At 41.4% G+C, this 14,853-nt stretch overlaps 1 long non-coding RNA gene across 1 annotated transcript; it reads right to left on the reverse strand.

Moving 5' to 3' along the window:
- Positions 1–7,480: 7,480 nt before the first annotated feature.
- On the reverse strand, positions 7,481–14,204 carry LOC134477877 (uncharacterized). Its single transcript, XR_010050131.1, has 2 exons — positions 14,067–14,204; positions 7,481–11,817 (listed from the first exon to the last, which is right to left on the reverse strand). It is a non-coding gene; the product is annotated as an uncharacterized LOC134477877 (long non-coding RNA).
- Between the last annotated feature and the right edge of the window lie 649 nt (positions 14,205–14,853).

The following is a 14,853-nucleotide window of genomic DNA, read 5'->3' on the forward strand; positions in this document are numbered from 1 at the left end:
CATGGAAAGAAGTTCATGAATCTAAGTACTGTATCTTTTCTCAAGTGGTGGTTAAATGGGTTGCATTATCTTTACTAAAACTCTTGAAATTGTGCAGCAAAGAGCTGTACATTTTACTGTTGGTAATTTTTACCTTATTTTTTAAATGGAAAAAAATGATCTAAAATCCTATTGCAGGTGGGGCTTGAACAGTACTTTTCAGTAACAATGTTATCATTAATGTGTACAGGGCACTATGTGTCAGCACTGGTCAAGCAATTTATATAAATTAAACTCATTTAATCCTTACAATAACCCTATGAGGTCGTGTACTATTATTCATGTCCATTGTATCAAAGAAGATGAAAGCAGAGGAAGTTAACAGCTTAACAAGATCACACAGCTAGAAAGCATCAGAGCTGGGCTCTGGATCTATCTATGTGTTGTACTTCCCCCAAAAGGCCCCTGAGATGAAAAATGGGGCAAAACCTCTGAGATGGAAAAAAGACGGGGCAAAATGACGTCATTTTAGGAAGAAGTATTTTTATTTATTTTTTTTAATTTTATTTAAAAGGAGAAAGAAGCACTTTTATTTTAGCTGGCTCAGCGACACAGTGCAGATGGAATCTGCAAAGCTGTGCAACTGAGTTAGAACTTTGATTTTTATAGTTCATTTATGATTAGCTCATTGATCATTAAGTACATAGTGATGAGAAACAGAAACAAGGTGGGCCTTTGTTCCCCTTTGCTTGAAGTCAGAGGCATTTCACAGTGGATGGTTAGCCAATTCATAGCCCTCGGTCTGCCAATTCCAGGAACATTTGTCTCTCATAAAGGGAACAATGGTTGACACAACATAATTTGTCTCTTACAAGGGGGAACAAAGGTTGACATAGCACACAGGTTACTTGGGTGGGGGGCGACCAACATAACGACACAGTCAGTTAATCTATAACTATGTGGTTACTAGGGTAATGAGCTCAGTACAGAATGACAATACTGCTAATAACTATCCTTTTAACTATTTTTGCTAATTATCTTTTAATCAACTATTTTAATTTTTCAACATCTTAGTATAACACTATGCAGCTGGCTCCAGAGCTCTGGTCCATTACATTGTGCATGGAAACACAAAAGAATACCAAGGGAATCTGTTTCTTTTTTTCTACCGGTTATCGGCAGCTTAGGCTCAAGGGCTCCACGGCACTGCTGGTAGGGTCTGGAAATGCCATGTAGGTGATCAGCACAGGCCAAGAGCCCCTGGGAGCAGTTTGGGGCACTTTTTTGGTCTTTTTTGTTTTTATCGGTACCAGGGATCGAACTTATGACTACACACTTGCAAGGCAGGCACTTATGCCACTGAGCTAAATTCCCAGCCCCAGTTTGGGGCACTTTTACATTAAATGTGGTGCCTACCTTGCAGGGAGAACTGGGGGTAACCATGCTGCTCATAAATGAGGAGGGCACTTTCAGTATCTCTGAACCTCACATACTGTAAACACCCAAGATTCACTGCATTTCACTCAACTTCTTTACGAAGAAGCTGAGGATGGTAAGGAATGTTACTTGTGGAAACTTTTGATTCCTATCTCACATACTTGGATGGTGAAGTTCCATACTAATTTTGTTAACTTGATGAATGGGTAAGGGAAGAGGAATAGAGTTAAGAGGGTATAAAAAACATGTAAGAGGTGACTTGTTGAAAATACAGAAGACAAAAAGAAAAGAAAGTACAGAAAACAGCTGAGCATGGTGGCACACATCTATAATCCCAGCACTTGAGAGGCTGAGCCAGGAGGACTGCCATGAGTTTGAGGCCAGCCTGGGCTACACAGCATATTCAAGGCCACCCTGAACTATATAGCTAGACCTTGTCTCAAGAAGAAGAGAAAAAAAGAAAATACAGAAGACAAAATTAAAAAAATAAAAATTTCTTTCACTATTAGGTTAAAAATTGTTAAGGAATGAGAATATTTACACAGTGGAAAAGTATTATTTCCCATATTGTTCACTAGTTGCAAAGAGGAAACTAAACACTTATAATACTGGGGTGAGGCAGCCACCAACTTCAGTCTTCAAACTTGATGACAAAAGTACTCCTAATGTGGACTTCCAGGAGAACATGGTGGACAGATAACAGCAGCCACAGAGGCTCTCTGAGTTAGCCAGCTTAGGATCCAGGAATGGTGTGGTGTAAGGAGTTCTAAGCAGGGGGAGATACACCCTGCTGACCCAGGAATGAATTAAGCTGAGAGAAACCAACTGGAAATGCAATCCTGATGCTATAACAGGAACAGATAAAATCTCAGCGCGAAAGCTGGACCCCGCACTTCTGGAAGCCACAATTTGAATTTCCTGCTGCCACTGTGCATCTGAATCGGCATAGCAGGGAGAGAGATGTGCGAAAGCTCTGAGAGCGGGAATTGGCGAACAGAGTTGAGAGCGGGACTGGCAGAGAGCCCTGCATCAACCTGTGGTGAGTGAGAGGAATAGGGACCCTTCCATAGACTAGGAGGCTCCAAAAGAGGAAATTCTGGGACTGGGCGGACTAGCCAGAACAGGACACTGCAGTGACTTTAGTCGCATATTCACCCCTCAAGCAGGATTGGTGGGGAGTGCCTGGACTGGGTGACATTGCAGACTAAGATCCAGTAGGCTAGCCCAAACCAGGTCCCAGCACCTGGTGACACACCCTAGCAGTGAACTTCAGTAGGTTGATCTGGAGGGGCAGGCCCAGCAGAGGCTTCCCCAGGTCTGTGTCTCCTAGTACACTGCAATGGGCAGGAACACCTACCCGACAGATTCAAACAAACTATGACAGAAAAAAAAACTGGGCCTCCTATATACACTTGTATGGAAGGAACAAAAAGTATGGGAAGAGGGAGCAACAAGAAAGGGTCCTCAGTCCCCAATCCTGAGAACACTGATCCAGGAAAGGGAAACACAAAGGAGAATGAAGACAGGAAACATGCAATATCAGACATGGCACCAATAAACATAAAGCAATATCTCCAGAACCTCATAGACGAGTTTAAAAGTGAAGTATTTAACGAAATAAAGCAAGATATAAGTAGAATAGTTAGAGAAATGCTAAGCACCGCCCAAGAAAAAACAGATGGTGGAATGGAAGAACAGAAAAAAAGGGGAGAATTGTTTGATGAAGAAAATAGAGAAAACATAGAATACGTGAAGCAAGTTCAAAGAGATTACCAGGAAACTAAAAACTCTATTGAAAGCTGGCATAACTGCTTGAAAGAAACTAAGGATAGATTATCTGAACTGGAGGACAGATTTGTAATGTGGGAGCATGAAATGAAAAATTTCTTAAAAATAACAAGAAAACAAATAGCAATAATACAAAGGCTAGAAGATGATAAGAGGATTTATAACTTAAGAATTAAGAACATAAAAGAAGAAGTAGGGACACAAACAAATGGACTACAAAAGCTATTCACAGACATAATCCAAGAGAATTTCCATGATTTAGCAAAAGGTAAAGATACTCAGATGTGTGAGGCATACAGGACCCCAGCCACCTACAACCCAAACAGAACAACACCCAGGCATATAATAATCAAAATTCCAAAAATACAATATAAGAACAGAATATTAAAAGCTGTCAGAGACAAGAAACACATCACTTACAAGGGAACACCCATCAGAATTACAGCAGACTTCTCGGCACAAACCATCAAATCACAAAGAGCATGGGGGGAAATAATTCAAGCTTTGAAAGATAACAACCTCCAGCCAAGATTGACATATCCTGCACAACGGTCCCTAGAAATTGATGGAAAAACAAAGTGCTTCCAAGATAAAGAGGACCTAGGGGAATTTGCAACCACCAATTCAACTCTACAGAGATTACTGCAAGATGTTCTAAAAAAGAAAAATACCAAGATTCCAGAAACAGTGGCAGAGAGGCCACAATGAATGAAGCAGAAAGCAAAATGAAGAAGACAAACTGACAACTAATGACAGAAAAAGAGCTCAACAAAAATGAGACAGAAAAGGTTGGATGGTAGGAACAGCTATTTTGGAGAAAACAAGACATCATAATAGGCAGTGCTGATTTAATATCATCTTGTTTTAAAGTCCCATCAAGCTTTTGTTCTTCTGTCTCCATCGGTCTTAACAGGTTGTATCTTATTGGATTTTATTATATGTGATAATATAAACAAAAACTTTTATAGACAAGGAGATTATACAGAACCCATTGTTCATTTTCTGTTAGTTGGTTCTAAAAACCCTATAATACTGTCATTCTCTTGAATGGTTTTACATTGTCTTGATATGTTTGATGCTACAGTATATGAAGTTATACTCAAAGATTTCAAGGAAAGAGACACTATGGTAACTACTTTTATGTCGGGATTATCTTGTGGTAAAACACTATTTGCATAAGTGGTTATGTTTTGACCTGCACTGTTTTGTAGTTATGCCCTCTTTTATCCCAGTCTCCTTTTATTATTTACTTTTTCATTTTTATCCTTTTAATTAAGGATAAAATAAATAAAAAATAGCAGGATATATTATAGTAACCCACTTTGATTTCCTATTAACTTGATTTGAAACCCTGTATTGCCCTCACCATCTTGTTTTGACTGATTTTCCTCTATTCTGTTTTGCTTGATAGTACCAAGTTCGTAAGTATAGGCAACAACTGTGAAGACAATAAGATTCATTATGATGCCCATTCTGGTTGACTATTATCTTCTTTTGAAGTCCTCTAATGTCTCCAATGTTTTAGTTTTATTGGTTTTGTTCTTTACTGTTTTGTTTAATTTTATTATAACTGATGATATAGGCAATTCTTTTTAAGATAGCAAGAGGCATTATGGTAACCATTGTTGATCACCTAGTATTTTGTTTTTACATTATCTATTATGTCCATCCTTTTGATTTGACTGACTCTGTCCTGTTATGTCACAATTGGTTTTACTCTCTTAAAAAAACAGTAATAAGAACTGTAGGAGTAATAAAACCCAAAATGTGTAATTGTCATTGTACAAAAGAAAGGAAAAGAAAGTGCTCTAAAGGATATAACTGCATGTATATTTAAGTGTATAAGATAGATAACCATATTACTGAGTTTTATTGGATCATTGAACAGAACTGTTTGCAGTCTCACTATTTGAATGTCTACTCTATATGCTTTAATTTTGTAACTTGAACAACTATTTCTAAGATGACAATATGTAATCTATTAACTAGTGATTTCTAATGTTTATTTTCTCTGAAATTCTGTATAACTTGTACACTTCTCTGGTTTTTTTCTCCTTAAATAAAATTTTTTTAAAAAGTACCCCTGATGTGATGGTAAACTGTAAACCATGAAACATCAATCCAGAGTATCTTTTGTTTTGTTTTTTGAGACAAGGACTTGCCATGTAGTTTAGGCTTGGCTCAAACTCACTATATACCCTGGCTGGGCTCGAACTCTGAGTCCTCCTGCCTTAGCCTCCCAAGTGCTGGGATTACAGGTGTGTACCACTACATATGGCTTAAAGTATACCTTAAAGGTTTAATTTGAAGCTTCCAGGAAGAAGGATATAACAGCAAAACTACACTAGAGCAATCAGACAAATCAGATTATAGGCCATTCTCCAAGGCAAGTAGCTTCAAGTTTTCAGAGTTAGTACCGTGGAGGAAAACAGGTGGAGTGACCGTTTTATGTTTCATAAGAGAGTAAATGGAGGTGGCAGCAGCAAGGTGAGGGACTATCTTAGTTACTTTCTTCCTCTCTGGAACACAATGCCCAATACCTGCCATTTAAAGGGAGAGAGATTTGTTTTAGCTCATGTTTTCAATCCATAGTCATCTGGATCCCAGGCAAAAGGACCTGGTGGAAGGCTCTGAGTGAAAGGAAGCTCTTCATCTTGTGGTGGCCAGGAAGCAGAGCGAAGCAAGGAGCTGGGAAGGGAGTTCTACCCTTCCAGCCTCTTCTGGCCAGCTCTACCCCTCAACAACACGTTTAGTTCTAAACTCATCATCCAAACCCTGCCTCTGAGCACATGAGGTGTTAGGGGACAAACTTCATGTAAAGTTTTATTCCCCTCCCTAAGAAGCCTTTGGAAATAACAAAATAAAACAAAAAAACAACTATCTGTCAGAACCAAGGAATCTGGGATGGTTATAGTTTTGTGTTTTTTTGTTTTGTTTTGTGTTCTTTTTTGGTTTTTTTCTTTGGTACTGGGAGTCAAACTCACAACCTTGTACTTGCTGAGCAGGTGCTTATGCCCCTGAGCTAAATCCCCAGCCTGGTTAAAATTTTTTAAAAAGGAAAAATAAGTGTTGGAAAGAATGTAGAGTAATTGGGACCCTAACACGCTGCTGGGGGGAATGTGATGAAGCCAAACTGTTAAGAATTGTTTGGAAGTGTCTCAAAATCATAGAATCATAATCTGATACAACAGCAAATCTACTCCTGGATACCCAGCAAAGTAATTGCAACTAGGAATTCAAACAGATACTGGACATCAGTGTTCACTACATTATTCACAATTAACCCAAAGGCAGAAACAACCCAAATGTACATTGTATTAGCCAGCTTTTTGTTGCTGCGATAAAATACCTGATTTAAAAAAATTTAAAAGGAGGAAAGATTCATTTGGGCCCATGATTCCTGAGATTTCAGCCATGGTTAGATGGCTCCATCAGGCTTGCAGTGAGACAGAGCATCGTGGCAAAGGAAACCTGCTCATCTCATGGCAGGAAGAAGGGAGAGAAGAAAGAGGACAGAGGAGAGAAAGAGAGAGACAGAGAGAGAGACAGAGAAACAGAGAGACAGAGAGCAAGCAAACAAATCATAATAACCAAGTGTAATGTGCAATCCTTCACTAGTACTTTCTTTCCAAATAAAAAAATCATAAAATATGCTTTGGACAAGTGGGTGAGATTAAATAGGGACATGTTATCATAAGACTGTTAATTTTCTTAGGTGTGATAATGGTGCTGGGATATGTAGAACACATCATTCTTAGTAAACACATGCCGTAACATTTAGGGATGAAGTATGATAATATTTGCAACTTAGTTACAAACGATGACTCTGCGAAGAGCTGTGTGTGTGTCCATGTGTAGAGAGGGAGAGGTGGATAGGGAAAGCAAACACAGCCAGAATTTAGCAGCTGTCAAATCTAGGTAAATATAGCTATTAACTGCACTATTCTGTCTTTTTGTGTGTTTAAATATTTTTGTCCAAATCTACACACTAGTGTATTGCAAGAGAGAATCCAGGAGAAAGTGGCATTTAAAATGAGACTTGCTGGATGAGTAGGAGTTAAGTTACATTGGATGGAGACATGGGCTCTGGTGTTAAATTGCTCAAAGGACAGATGGATAAGTTGTTTAAAGTCTGTGTGCCTCAGAGATGACTTTATTAAGCTTAAATAACAGATACTGTTGTAATCCCCACAGAGCCCCTGAGATGAAAAATGGGGCAAGACCCCAAGATGACAAATGGGGCAAGACCCCAAGATGACAAATGGGGCAAGACGTCTTTTTTAAAAGAAGCGCTTTTATTTTAGCTGGCCCAGTGACACAGTGCAGATGGAATTTGCAAAGCTGTGCAACTGAGTTAGAGTTTTGACTGATTTTTATAGTTTATTTATGATTAGCTCATTGATCATTAAGTATATAGGGATAAGAAACAGAAATAAGGTGGGCCTTTTATTCCCCTTTGCTTGAAGTAAGAGGCATTTCACAGTGGGTGGTTAGCCAATTCATAGCCCTTGGTCTGCCAATTCCAGGAACATTTGTCTCTCATAAAGGGAACAATGGTTGACACAGCATCATTTGTCTCTTACAAGGGGAACAAAAGTTGACATTGCACACAGGTCACTAAGGTAGGGGGGATGACGCATTACAGAACAGCAGAATGATGTGGTCAGTTAATTTATAACTATGAAGTTGGTGCTTGGTTACTAGGGTAACGAGCTCAGTACAGAATGACAATATTACTAATAACTATCTTTTTAAGTAACTATTTTTGTTAATTATCTTTTAATCAGCTATTTTAATTTTTCAGCATCTTAGTATAACATTCCCCACTGATTTTTGTCAGTGATCCATTGGCTCATGGAATTTTCAAGCAGTGGTATTTGTTCATAAACTTGTGTCCTTAGAACCATGAGTTTTATTGTTCGAACCCGTTCTTTGACATAATTTATTAATCTGTTTATAATGTAAGGTCCAATTGTCAAACAAGTAAGTAAGATTAACAGAGGTCCAGAGGCTGCTGTGATTATTGTTGTCAACCAGGGAGATAGAGAAAACCATCGCTCAAACCAGTTCTATTTAGCTTGTCTGGCTTGTTCTTGATCCTGTAACTGCCTTTTAAGGCTGGCCATACTTTGTCTGATAACCCCAGAATGACTGGCATACAAACAACAATTTTCTCCTAATGCCAGACAAAGGCCTCCTTTCTTTAGGAACAGGAGATCTAGACCCCGCCGGTTTTGTAAAACCATCTCAGCTGTGAACTTAAAGAATCATCTAATTTGGAGACAGAGTCACTGAGGGCTGCTAGATCCTGGTTAATGAGTGTATTTAAGTGTCTATAATTTTGTTTTTCAGTTATTAAGCTGGACACTTCTAAACCTACTGACCCTGCCAACCCAACTCCCAATAATACGGGTAAGAGTATACGATTTCTCTTTATTTGGACTGTACTCTTTAAGTCAAAGTTAGGGAGCAAATGACTCTTATCATTATCTCTAGAGTACCAATACACTTGGGGAAAAATATGAACCAATATGCAAAGCTCAGGGTGCTGGGTGAACAGGTGATGTATAGAACATGGAGTTATGCCAGAAGTACAGGCAAACCAGGTTCTGTTGGGAGCAACAAGGTGTTGATTAGCAGGATAGGAAAAATTATGAATCACAACTGAAGAGATTAGATTACAGAGTGCAGCATAAGGGGAAGTGTGCAAGGAGTAGGAGGCAGAGGTTCCTGGAGTACTCTGTATACTGTCCAGTGTGAGCAGGGGCCTAGTACCCCACCAACAAGAGGTGTCATCTGCAGAGGAATTTAAAAGTTGATTTGTCATAATAGTTACAGGGGTGCCCATATAGAAGGGAGGTCAAGATGGAAGGCATAGCTAGCAGTCAGCAGTGAAGTTTGGGGCACTCGGTTTAAGAAACTGGTAAGCAATGTCCAGAGGCAAGAAAGGGTCTAGGGATGCTGCAGAAATGGCAGAGGGCAAAAAGGTCTTAGGAGCAGGAAGTCTAGTGGAGGAGGGCAGAAGATGAGTAAAAGGAGGAGATTGAGGTGGCTGGGGAGCTTGAGGGCCTATGGACCTGATGGGAGCTGTCCAAACAGGCCCAGGAATGAACTGAATGGTAAAGGCACTTCCTGGGTCATATCCAGAAACCCACAACCCGATACCATAATGCAATCCTGCTTTCCAAACAGGGTCAGTTGGGATTTAGGTCTGAAAGTCATAAGATTACATTGGTTGAGGGTGCAGGAAGATGGGGTCTCCCGAGTAAGGAAAAGGTAATGATCCCCTTTATTTTCCTGCCAAGGAGATATAGACTCACAACCCCAATGTTTATAAAAATATTTTGTCTCTATGGACTGTGAACACCTACTAGTGTGATCAGTGTGATCAGAGGCTGGCTGTTTTTTGGGGCAAAGATAACAGTCAGTAAACTGTAATTCCTTTTGACTACGTAAGTCCCTACAAGGTCCAGATGGTTTTATTAGCAACCAATCATGCAGTATGGAATGCTGACCCAATAACATTCTCTTTTGTCTAATTTTTGCTGGGATGTTATCTAATAGGACACATAAATCTACCTTAATTATCCCATGGACAGTAGCATTGGCTACCAATAATTTACCGGTGAAATAGTTAGTAATTTTTCAAGTTCCAAACAGTGGGTTATGAGGTATCTCACTGGGGCCGCCATAAGGAAAAATATATAAGAACAAGATTATTGGATACATTTGGCAATTTTAAGTTTTAAAGGATCCTTGGAGGGAACAACAGTCCACTTATCTGTAGGTTGATCACTGTCAGAGGCTGGAACTGGCTTGAAGTGGGATTGATGAATCTAGGCAGGCTTTCCTGCGACTTTGATGGCAGTCGGAGTGCTGAGAACCATGGCATAGGGGCCCTCCCACCATGGTTCAAGGGATTCATGGTGATGTCTCTTGATGAGGACTAGTGTCCCAGGTTCCACTGTAGGGCGTTTTTCAGAGTGGACTGTAGGTGGAGGATGTTGTTGCCGGAATAATCGATGGATAGAAGTTAGTACTGGCTGGAGGGCCTGGAGGGACTTAATGAGATCTTGATTAGCCAGATCAGCTAATTTTTCCTCAGAAATCTTAGGAATAAGAGGAGGAGGTCTCCCATATAGAGCTTCAAAAGGGGAAATACCTGCAACATAGGGGGTACATCGCGTGCGCAAGAGGGCAAAAAAGGAAGGAGACTCACCCAGTTTTCGCCAGTTTCTAATGTCATCTTAGTTATTATCGTTTTTAGGGTCTGGTTCATCCTTTCTATTTGTCCTGAACTTTGAGGCCAGTAAGCACAATGGAGTTTCCAATCAATCTGCAAAGCTTGGGTTAGTTTTTGAGTTATCTGGGCTATAAAAGCCGGGCCATTGTCGGACCCCATGGATAAAGGGAGACCAAATTGTGGGACAACCTTCATATAAAAGCTTTTTGACTACCATCTGAGCTGATTCAGATTTAGTGGGAAAGGCCTCAACCCATCCAGTGAAAGTATCAATCATTACTAGCAAATATTTATACCCTTGAAGTCCAGGCTTCCCCATTTCTGTAAAGTCTACTTCCCAATGTTCCCCAGGCATAGTCCCACGATAATGAGTGGTTTCCATTTGTTGTGATCCCTTTGGGTTCACCAACTGGCACTGAGGGCATCTAAGGCTCACAGACTGAGTAAGCTTTGATAACTGAGGGATAAAGAAATGATCTCGAAAAAGAGCAGCTAGTTTTGATCCTCCCATATGAGTGGACTAATGAGCTTGTTGGATGAGTTCTTGTCCCACGGCCTCGGGGAGGAGGACTCGATTATCAGGCAGTTGGTACTAGCCCCCGGGGATATCAGGTTTTGCTTGGAGTTGAGCTGCCAAATGTAAGTCTTTTTGAGTGTAAAAGGGCTTTGACAGAGTAGGTGGAATCAGCAGCAATGTTGGGGCTGTCTCAATCTCCACTGATTTTGTGGCCACTTTTTGGGCAGTGGTGTCTGCTAGATTGTTCCCTCGTGTAACAGGATCATCTCCCACTTGATGGGCTTTGCAGTGAATAATAGCCACCTTTCTTGGCATCCAAATGGCAGCCAGCAAATCCAAAATTTGGCAAGCATTTTTAATCTTTTGGCCCCCTGAAGTCAATAAACCTCATTCCCGATAAATGGCCCCATGAACATGGGCAGTAGCAAATGCATATCTGCTGTCAGTATAAATGTTTATGTCTTTTCCTTCTGACAACTTGAGGGCCTCAGTAAGAGCTGAGTTCAGCTTGTTGAGCTGATGTTCCTGGCTCTGAGGTTTGTTCCCATAGAATCTGAGAGTCCGTAGTGACGGCAGCTCCTGCAACCCACTTACCTTGATAGATGTAACTGTTTCCATCGGAGAAGTAGGATGGAACTCCAGGTAGTGGCTCGTCCGTCAAATCTGGTCGAAGTCCTGTGAGGTGATCAATGACCTCAATACAATTGTGGAGAGGCAAGGAGGGATCATCATCAGGCAGCAGGGTAGCAGGATTTAAGGCTGCTGTTTCCTTGAAGCTGATAGTAGTTGGATCCAGGAGCAGTGCTTGATAGTGCATAACTCAGGAGTTAGACAGCCATCGATCTGGTGGAGCCTTAAGAAGTGTTTCCAATGAATGAGAAGAAATAATCAAAAGTTTTTGTTCAAATGTCAACTTTTGGGCCTCTTTCACTAAGAGGGCCACTGAGGCAATCACCCACAGGCAAGGCAGCCATCCAGCTGCCACATTATCAAGTCTCTTGGAAAGATAGGCAACAGGCCTTTGCCATGGCCCTAAACTCTGGGTTAGTACTCCTTTTGCTATCCCTCGCTTTTTATCAACATAGAGGGAAAAAGGTTTCTATAAATTTGGCAGAGCCAGAGCTGGAGCTTCTGTTAAGGCTGATTTCAGTTGCTTAAAGGCCTGGTCTTGTGAGTCTGTCCACTCTAGAGGGTCTTGAGTGGCCCCTCTCAATGAGTCATAAAGTGACTGGGCTATTTCAGCAAAATTAATAATCCAAAGCCGACAATATCTTACGGCTCCCAGAAACTCTCGTACCTGCTTCTTAGTCACAGGGACAGGGATCTGTTGGATAGCTTGTATCCGATGGGAGGAAAGAGTCCGTTTTCCTTCATAAATTTGGTAACCTAAGTAGGTTATCTGTTTTTGGCATAACTGAGCCTTTTTAGTTGAGCCCTTATAGCCCAACTCATCTAGGGTCTTTAAGAGGGCTTGAGAAGCACTAATACAACTTTTATAAGACTCTGTTGCCACTAGAATGTCATCAACATATTGCAAACGTGTCACGTTTGGGTAGTCCTCTCTGAAACACAAAAGGTCTCTGGCTAAAGCCTCGTCAAAAAGAGTCGGCGCATTTTTAAAACCTTTTGGCAAGCATGTCCAAATCAATTGCTCTGGCACTCCTGTAGTGGGGTCAGTCCATTCAAAAGCAAAGATAGGCTGACTTACCAGAGCGATGGGCAAAGTGAAGAAGGCATCTTTTAAATCTAGCACTGAATACCAGATCCGCTCTGGGCTTAACAAACTCAATAAAGTGTAGGGGTTAGGTACCATAGAATGGAGAGTTACAACTCTTTTGTTTACTTCTCTGAGATCTTGTACTGGCTGGTAATCTTGGGTTCCCGGCTTTTGAACAGGCAACAAGGGGGTATTCCAAGGAGAGACACAGGATTTTAATATACCATAGTTTTTTAACCTTAATATATGCCTGGCTATGCCTTGGAGTGCCTTCAGACTGATAGGATATTGCCTGAGCCAAATAGGAGCAGCTTGAGGTAAAAGCTCAATCACTAAAGGGACTTGGTTCACTGCCAGACCAGGAGGATTGTGTTCTGCCCAAACCCCAGGGATTTCCTGCATCCAACGGCACAATAGTTTATTGTCATTTAAAAAATTAGGACTTTTCAATAATAAATGTCCTTCACCCTCAGGATATAAAGCAAGGACCCTGGCACCAAGGAATTCAGGTGGGCCATTGTCCATTTGCACTGTTGGGGTAGCTGCTTCAAAACTGAGATGAACTTTTAGTTTATGCAAGAGGTCTCGGCCTAGCAAGGGATCTGGGCATTCTGGGACCCAGAGGAATTCATGAGAGATAGTCTTTTGTCCTGGTCAGGCTAGCTGAGCTTGAAACTTTGGATATACTCTTGTGGTGCCAGTAGCTCCTAATACCTTTAATTTATTTCCTGTAGGGGTCCCTATTGGTCGAGTCAAAACTGAATGAGCAGCTCCGGAGTCCACTAAGAAATCAATTGGTTGGCCCCCCACAGACAGAGTTAGCCTGGGCTCAGGGGGGGCATGAGAGCCCTGACTTCCCTAATCACGGGACAATAGAGCTTTGGTTTTTCTTTCCAATTTGGCCTTTAGCTTGGGGCAGTCCTTTCGCCAGTGTCCCATTTCCTTACAGTCGGCACATTGATTTTTATCTATAGGCAAGCGAGACTTTGAATCCATTTTGGTCACTTTCCTAGTCAGTATTTCTAGTACCTTTTTCACTTTTTGATCTCTGGGATCTTTAAGGTTGTCGAACACCTTCTGAGCTATTTCTAGTAACTGGCTAAGAGGCATTCCCTCAAATCCCTCAAGGCTTTGCAGTTTTCTTTTAATGTCTGGGGCCGACTGAGTCACAAAGGCAATATTAATGGCCCTTGCATTTTCAGGTGCCACCGGATCTATAGGGGTATAAATGTGATAGGCCTCCTGTAGCCTTTCCAGAAACCCCGAGGGAGACTCATTAGCCAATTGCCTTACCTCTGAGACCTTGGACAAATTGGTGGGTTTCCTAGCAGCGCCTTTAAGAGCTTCTAGGAACAACTGGCAATACTGAGCGAGAGCCTTCTTACCCTCAGTTGTGTTAGGATTCCAGTTAGGTCGGGACAAAGGAAAATCGCGGTTCAGTAGCTCAGGATCAGAGGATGAGTTCCCGTCAGGATCACGCACTGCTTTTCATCCTAACATACAGTTGTGTTCCCTCTCCTCCGCTGTGAACAAGACCTGCAAAATCTGCTGACAATCGTCCCAAGTGGGACGGTGAGTGAAGAAGATTGATTCCAAAAGAGAAATAATGCCTTGAGGATCCTTAGAAAAAGGGGGGTTTTGTTGCTTCCAATTGTAAAGGTCAGAAGTAGCAAATGGGACATAGGTAAATATTGGGGCAGAGGGATCCTCAAGTTAGGGATATCATGCAGAGGAAGAAGGGCAGGAGTTGAGGTGCAGGAATCAGGTGATTCCGAACAACTTCTGGTTCGGATAGGGCTAGGGGGGCGAGAAGGGGGTACTGGTTTAGGAGGAACCGGCATTGGTGTTGAGGGCCAGTAAGGCAGCGGCAGAAGTTTATCTTCCTCGGCAGGGAGAATCGGGCATAGCTCAGACGCAGGCTTTGGTTTTACTTTCAGAGGTGCCAAGAGAGAGGGGTTCTTAAAATGAAGCTCAGAGGTCTTAAGAAATCTTTTATGCCAAGAAGGTGGATCACAAATGAGATCATTCCAAACCTGAATGTACACAATCTGGTCTGGGTGGGTTGGGGGTCCAAAGACATATTGTTGGACAGCCTGAGCTATGGAGAAATTAAAACTACCTGCCGGGGGCCAGTTAGAAACTCCAGCAGGCCATTTAAGCTCACAAAAATAT

This window comes from Cavia porcellus, unplaced genomic scaffold (assembly GCF_034190915.1).
Source record: "Cavia porcellus strain 051 isolate PalLab524CR breed Dunkin Hartley unplaced genomic scaffold, mCavPor4.1 scaffold_10, whole genome shotgun sequence".
Taxonomy (NCBI): domain Eukaryota; kingdom Metazoa; phylum Chordata; class Mammalia; order Rodentia; family Caviidae; genus Cavia; species Cavia porcellus.